Raw genomic sequence first — 8,580 nt, forward strand, 5'->3', positions numbered from 1 at the left:
AATTCACACTTAAACTCATCACAAAAACTCAAAACTATAAAAAAAATAACTAACTAATGGTGTGAAATGTAGGTGTGTGAAGAGGAAAATTGAAATGAGTGGAAGAAGTTGAAATGGTGCGAAATGGGGGGGTATCCGATCAAATTTCGGCCCTAAATAGAGCCTATGTCAGTTCTCCAATAGGTGCATCCAACAACTCTTCAAAATGCATCCAAATTCTTTGAATCTTCTAGAAACAGAGCTTCCATCGACATAAGCGTCGTCGGCGCCAGTGCTCCTCTAATTAATTCCCAAGTCTCTGTCAAATGGCGTCGTCGACGGCTAGTCTGGCATCATCGGCACTAACTCTTGTTTTGCATCCTTTCTATAGGACTGTGTCATCCGATGTTCCTCTGGCACCATCGGCGGCACGGTCAGTGTTGAGTATTTCTTCAAAAACCTCATTTTGACTCCAAATTCCATTCTTTTTGCTTTCTTTTTGCTTCAAGTCCCAAAAATCAACAACCTACAAGAAAACATTAAAAAATTGCTTCCATCAAAGTGTAATATCACTAAAAATGGGTATAAAATGTGGGTCTAAAAATGCATATATTTTTTGTGTATCAAAATCCCTCAAAATTAAATGTTACTTGTCCTCAGGTAACTCTTTTACTACATAAAAATATGACTTATGATGGTAAAGATGTTAACTTCTAGATTTTCATATCTTAGTTCATTACATATAATAGCATCCTATATACAATAGTATAAATTAAAAAAATGTAAAATAACTCTAATTAATACTAAATGGATATAAATATCTAGCAGTCAAGTCTGATTTTTTATTCTCTTATTCTTTTCAAGGAAAATTGCAAATCATTCATAATAAAGCCACTTAGAATAACCATATGAAAAAGAACTTCATGAAACTTTACTATTAAATATGCTAATACTAAAATATAAGTTTAGAAAATGTAGCCAAGTCTTCTTCTTTAAGTTGATTTGAGTGAAGCAAATTTTTAATTCGACATCTCCTCAAGCTTCTCCTCACATCTTTTTTCTTTTATTTTTTTTCTTTTCGGGATCATTTTCAATCCTTTTTCTTTTTTTTATTTTTCTTTCCATGTGAGGATTACTATATCTGGATAGCCTTAAATGGTTTTAAACTTCACTATCCTCTTCTTAAAGTTAAAAAATTTTCACATTCCTTCACTTTATAAATTTATATTAGCTTTAAAGATTTTTCATAAAGCTTTAATCTTTTCTTCTTATATGAATCTCTAAGATTATTAATACTTCAAAAATAAAAATTCCTTGACTTAAAATAGAAAAGCATGGTCTCATTCTATTATAGCAAGTAATCTTAATCTCTAAAATTAACATTTATTATTTAAAAAAATTTCACTTAAGTTTACTATATATTTAAAAACATAGATATAGTTATCTAAAGTTACCCTATAATACCAAAAGGTCATGTTAAAATTTTTTAAAATACTTTGAAAATATAACTAATTGAGGACAAATAAAATTAAGTATCTTTTCGTTAAAAAGGAATTTTTCTTCACCCCAAACTTAAATTTTTAAAAGATTTTAAATGAAGAACTGAAAAATTAAGGGTTAAAGAAAACATTTAATACATAAAGAAAAGACATACCTGTTGAAGGTTCTGATTTGAAACTTAACTCTGAAATATTACAGGTGCTAACATGAAAAGCTACAAGACTTAAAAAATTAAATAGCACATAATACATATAAAGAAAGAGTTAACTACAAATACATCCAACAAAGTACTAAAAACTAAAAACTTCTAGCAATTTCACAAATCTAAAGTTTATAACACATCATACAACAAAAATAAAATATCACAGTCCACAAACAAACAGTCTCAACAAGAAAGTACAATTAAACATAAACTAAACAAAAATTTAACTAAAGCATCACCAATCATTGTCTTATTCTTCTTCATCCACATCCAAATTATGTTGCTGATATGGAGTAAAAATAGGGTGAGTAGGAAACTAAACTAAGTGATCACCCTTCATGAATTTGACCATTGCATCATCAAAAGCAGCATCAAATTCAAACTTTGTCTTATCAAATCATCAAAATGAGCATTTATGTTCTCCATTTTTTCCATTCTATGATCCATTCTCAAAATATCTCCCTATTGGATCATCATTTGCTCCATAAGTTCTTGGATAGTAGGGGTACTAGAAGCCTGAAGTAGAAGGAATATCCCTGGTCCTACTTCCAGATCTCCATCCAACATGAGATTCATAAAACTACATTGGCAGGCCCAATAGGATTTAGAGGTTCAATCCTCTCCTCATCTGGTCTATAATCAATTCCTGCCTTTTCACATAGTGTGAAGATCAGGGCAGGGTGTGCTAAACCTCTAGTAGTCTCTCTAAAAGAAATAGATTGAGTGTTCCTATAAATAAAAGAGCCTACGTTTATTCTTTTCATTTGCTAGATACAGAAGTTCAAGATGGATCTATCCCTTGTAACCTCACTATGATGATTTGTTGTAATCATTCTTCTAGAAATAAAATAGTGTCAGGCCTTAGATACTACTTTTAACATAGAAAGAGGAAAGTTTACCTTAACTCCATTCTTCACCTTTTAGGTTCCTTTTCCATCAGTAAGAAAGAAATTACCTCATCTAATGTACTGGTAGCTATACACATCTTCCAACTAATAAAATTCATTAATCTTCTTTGGAGTAAACTCCACCATTTTCTCTCAAACAAACACATAGTCTTCAGAAGTCTCCTTAAAATTGGCATAGAACTCCATCACCACACCAATAATCACCTCGATACTAATGTAGCAGAAACCGAGCATTGATTAATCTCTCGACTTCTCCTCACAAATTTTTAAATCCTTGATCTAGAATCACTTCTTAAGTTGTACGTAGATTATTGAAGCAAATGTTGGCCTTGTAATTGACAAACTTTTGATCATCAAAATCTACCTTTCTCCTTCTTTTGCTCATTCTAGGTGCCATTGAAATCTACAAAAAAATTGATAAAATTAAAATAAATTCCTAAAAATTCCAAAAATCACAGTGTGAAACGTTTTAAACTTAAATCTACTAAGTAAGAGTTCTTCACCAAAGGATTTTCTCAAAATCTTCCAAAAAAATCTCAAAATTTTGGATCTCGGTAATGTAAGATAATTTCTTGGTGAAAATAAAAAATTTTGAGTTCAAAGTGTAGCTCTTACCTAGAGAAGATGAAATTCAAACTTTGTTTGCCATAAAATCGCCTCAAATTCAAGCAATAGCAAGCCCTACGTGCAAAAATCGGAGGTTGAAGGTGACTCAAGGGGTAAAAATGGTGTTTCAATGTGCAAATCATGAATTTTAAAGGTGTTTGGGTCAGTTCGGGTTGAGGGCTCTGTCAGCGCCCATTCCAGCACCGTCGGTGCCAGTGGCAAAAAAAGAACTCTTATTTTGATTTTTTTTCAATTTTCAATTTTCTCTCAATTTACTCCAATGTTTATTAAGTCTTTTTGAACATTAATTTTCATCTGAAAATAATTCACAAACTAACATTTTTACAAACAACACCAAAGTAACTTTTATATATGAAAATACACTTTTTACAAATACATTTTTCTAATCACATTTCCACATCTTCAAAGCAAACTAAAGTATAATTCAGTGTCAAAAGAAAGCCACAATACTAGAACACTGACACTAAACTATACACATAATCAAAGTTCTAAAGCAAATTAAAGTATATCTACTCCACATAATTATATTAAAACATAAGTATTTTAAAATAGTAGAGAGTCTAACTTTTTCAATTAATCTGCCTCTTCTTCAGTACTTTCTCCTCCTCTAATATCTCTCATAGACTGGTAACGGACATATAAATTATAGAATGGTCGGTATGGGAACATCAGTCAAATGTTCATCAATCCATCTATTGTTCTTGAACATTTGTACCAATCCTGCTTCAGCTGTTCCTCTATGATCAAAGTTCTCCTTCATTCTCCAATCCAGATGATCAAAAATATAGTTAAGATTTCCTATTGCATTCGTAATACTCTGTAGTTCTCTTTCTATTTTCTTCATTCTCTTCTCCAAAGATATTAAACTTCTAATTGATGGTTCCATCAATGGTCTTGAAGCATGTGATAAATGGGCCAAAATACAATCTAATGCTTCATTTCCATTCCCTATATAATTTCCATCAATAGGAATCATGGGTTTCCAAGGTAGTAAAACTTTTTCCCAACTTTCATATGGAACTTGAGATTGACTGCAGAGTAGGATTGTGGAAGGATGCCCAAGTCCATATATTGGCCCATTCATGATAATACTCATAACAAATTTAAAAATAATTGACCCTACATTAATGGGTTTTTCCATTTGAATGCAATAGTTTAGAATGGAACTTTCTCTTGTAACTCTACTAATCTTCATGGTAGGTAGTAGTTTTGCAGATATGAAGAAATGCCATTATTTTGAAATTGCATAAAGCAGCGAAGTAGAAAAACTAACCTATCCCTCATATTTGATTTTTTAATTATCTTGTTCATCTGTCAGAAAATTATATATTTCTTGCATCACATTTTTCATTGGGATAAAATTTGTATAATGACAGATTTGAGATTGGAACGTTTTCTATCATATACAAATCATTAATCTGAGCCGGAGTAAATGGTACAGCTTTACCTCAAATGTAGGCAACTCCTTGGGTAATTTCATGTAAGTTAGCATAAAACGCTTTTGCCACGGGTACTACAACTGCAGCGGTAGTTTAACACAGAACTTCCCAACGCCTCTGTACAATGATTTTCTCAATCTGTGAACTTGGACTACTCACTCCATAATTGACAAAGTTTCTCTCCTTGATAAGTATCTTCTTTGTGATTACTTTATCGTATAATCTCTACGAGTCAAAACTGATAAACTTTCTTCTATTGAAAACTCCACACCTTGAAGTAGTTTTGGAATTAGAAGCCATGGAATTTGAAATTAGAAAGTTTTTAGATGTCCAAGCCAATTTTTAGGACTTTAAAAACCCCTATCAATGGTTATTGTAGAGCAAAAGCCCACCAAAGTCCGCCAAAACCGTTCAGCACATGGAAAATACTCAAGGCCATCGGCACCATGGTCCTTTAAGCGGGCATCGTCGGCGCCAGAGGCCAAATTCTAGTTTGAGATTTTTTTGTTCAATTTGACTTTAAATTTTCTTCCAATATTAATATTTGTCTTATCCAATATCAATATTTGTCGTAATTTATGATATATAAAATTGTGTAGAACTTAAAAATACTATTATTTCCTAATACATAAACACACTTATTAAACAAAACAGTAAGATATAGATATATAGATTATATATGGGTTGTCCCCACAAAGCGCTTGGTTTAACGTCGTCAGCCTGACCTACCATTTGTTTAGTTGGATTAACTTAGCATTAAAACTTCTTTAAATTGTTGTATGTGTCATTCATAATAATGTTTCAATCGATGCCCATTAATTTTAAATATATTTTCAATTTTAGGATCCTTAAAACAGTTCCATATTGATAGACTTTAATCACTTTAAATGGTCCTAACCATCTGTATTTCAGTTTTCCTGGAAATAATCTCAATCTTGTATTATATAATAAACTTCTTGTCCAGGTTCAAACTTCTTTTTAAAAATATTCCGATCATGCCATATTTTCTTTTTCTCCTTATAGATTTTTGCATTATCATATGTTTCATTTCTGATCTCTTCAAGTTCATTAAGTTACAACAATTTTTTCTCACTAAGCTTTTCTCACCAACATCTTTTAGATTAAAATTAAATTCCTTAATAGCCCAAAATACTTTATCCTCCAATTCTACTAGTAAGTGGCTTTTTTTTCCAAAAATAAGTCTTTATGGGGACATTCCTATAGGTGTCTTATAAGCAGTTATGTATGCTCATAATGCAATATCTAATATAGCAGACCAATCCAATTTATAGGGATTTATAGCTTTTTCTAAAATTTGTTTTATTTCATGATTTGATATTACTACAAGAACGCTTGTCTGAGAATTATAAGCAGTAGAAAATCTATGCATAATATCATATTTCTTTATCAATTTCTCGATTCTCTTATTTCTAAAATGGGATCCTCCATCTGTAATAACTACTCTTAGCATTCCATATCTTGTGCTATCGGCATTCCATATCTTGTAAAAATATTTCTATTTAAAAATTTAGAAACACTCTGAGCGTCACATTTAGGTACAACAACAAATTCAATCCATTTGGACATATAATCAACAACAAGTAATATATATAAGTTTTCAAATGAAGGCATGAATGGTCCCATAAAATCTAATCCCCACACTTAAAAAATATCAACTTATAATGTGTAATTTAGAGGAATTTCATTTCTTCTGGAAATATTTCCTTCTCGTTGACATCAATCGCATGCTTTAATATATTCATTAACATCTCTAAAAAGAGCAGACCAATAAAATCCAGCTTGCAAAATTTTATAAGCAGTTCTATTTGTTCCAAAATGTCCTCTAAATTCAGAATCATGACATCTTTCAATTATTTGTTGAGTTTCTTTATAAGGCACACACCTTCTAATAATTTGATCTTTACATAGTTTATATAAATATGGGTCATCCAATAAATAGAATTTTCAGTCATATATGAATTTCTTTAATTATTGATTCTTTATATCTAGTGGTAGAATATCACTTATAATATAATTTACTATATCGGCATACCACAGTATATCTATTTCATAAATACTATATAGTTTTTCATCAGAGAAATTTAATAAAATTTTATTTGCAAAATTAGTTAATATTTTTTTTAGTCTAAACAAATGATCAACTATTTGATTGTCATTTCCCATTCTTTCAACTACAGAAAAATCAAGATTTTGCAATAGAAGTATCCATCTAATTAACCTTAGTTTAACATCCTTCTTTTGCATTAAGTATTTAATAACAGAATGATCTCTATGCACTATACATTTAGTTCTAATTAAGTAAGGTCTAAATTTATCAAAGGCATAGACAATAACTAATAACTCTCTTTCAATAGTAGTGTAGTTAATTTGAGCATCTTTTAGAGATTTACTAGCATAATATATTACTTTAAAATCTTTGTTGTGTCTTTGTCCTAACACAGCTCCAATTATTTCCATTAGTTTTTCCTAATCAGGTGGTACTATTATAAGTGATGTGATTAATTTTTCTTTCAATAATTCAAATGCTTTTATGCGTTCCTCATTAAAATAAAATTTTGTATCTTTTACTAAAAGTTGGCATAATGGCTTAGTAATTTTTGAAAAAAATTTTATATAACGCTTGTAGAAACCAGCATGTCCTAGAAAATTTCTTACCCCTCTGACCGTAGTCGGTGGTGGTAATTTTTTAATAACTTGAACTTTTGCAGGATCTACTTCCATGCCATTTTTAGAAATTTTATGCCCAAGTACAATTCTTCCTGCAACCATAAACTAACATTTTTCCCAATTTAGTACTAGGTTGATTTTTTCACATAATTCTAGAACTTTTTCTAAATTATTTAAGCATATTCAAATGAAGTCTTGAACACAGAGAAATCATCCATAAATACTTCCATTCCATGCTCAATAAAATTACTAAATATTGACATCATACATCTTTGAAATGTTGCAGGTGCATTGCATTGTCCAGCAGGCATTCTACGAAAAGGAAATGTTTCATAAGGGCTTGTAAATGTTGTCTTGTTTTGATCCTTAGGAGTAATTAGAATTTGATGATAACCGGTATATCCATCCAAAAATAGTAATATTTATTTCTATCCATATCTAGCATTTGATCTAAAATGGGGAAAAGGAAAGTGATCTTTCCTGGTGACCAAGTTTAATTTTCTATAATCTATACAAATTCGCCAACTAGTAACTTGTCTTATTAGAATTAATTCATTTTTCTCATTTACTTCAATGGTCACTCCTCCTTTATTTAGAACACAAGGAATTGGGCTCCCCCAAGCACTGTCTGAAATAAGATATATAATTCCAGCATCTAACCATTTTAAGATTTCTTTTTTAACAAGCTCTTTCATTATTGGGTTTAATCTCTTCTGAGGATCGGCTTTCATCTAATAAAATTTTGTGCATACAAATTGAAGGACTAATTCCATTAATATCTGCTAAAGTCCATCCAAAAGCCTTTTTATATCTTTTTAACATTTCAATTAATTGTTGTTCTTGAATTTCAGTTAACTCTAAAGATGCAATAACAGACAATGTAGATGAATCTCTTAAAAATACATATTATAAATGAGCAGGTAATATTTTAGTTCAAGTTCAGGTGGTTTAATAATTGAAGGAATAAGATTTTTATTATCATTTTCCAACAAATCTAAAGTTTTAAATTTGTCCTGAATATAATCTAAATTTTCTTCTTTTATTTCATCCTCACTTTCACTAAATTCTTCTTGCTTTAATTTTTCTTTAAACTCTTTCTTAAATTGCTCATTACTTAGATAATTAGTAACTTCCATCCTAAAATATTTATTATCTTTTTCTATTGCAGGGTATTTCATAGTTTTTAAAAAATTAAATTTCACTTCTTGATCATTAACTCTCATCATTAATTCTCCTT

This window comes from Phalaenopsis equestris, unplaced genomic scaffold (assembly GCF_001263595.1).
Source record: "Phalaenopsis equestris unplaced genomic scaffold, ASM126359v1 Scaffold000767, whole genome shotgun sequence".
Lineage (NCBI taxonomy): Eukaryota > Viridiplantae > Streptophyta > Magnoliopsida > Asparagales > Orchidaceae > Phalaenopsis > Phalaenopsis equestris.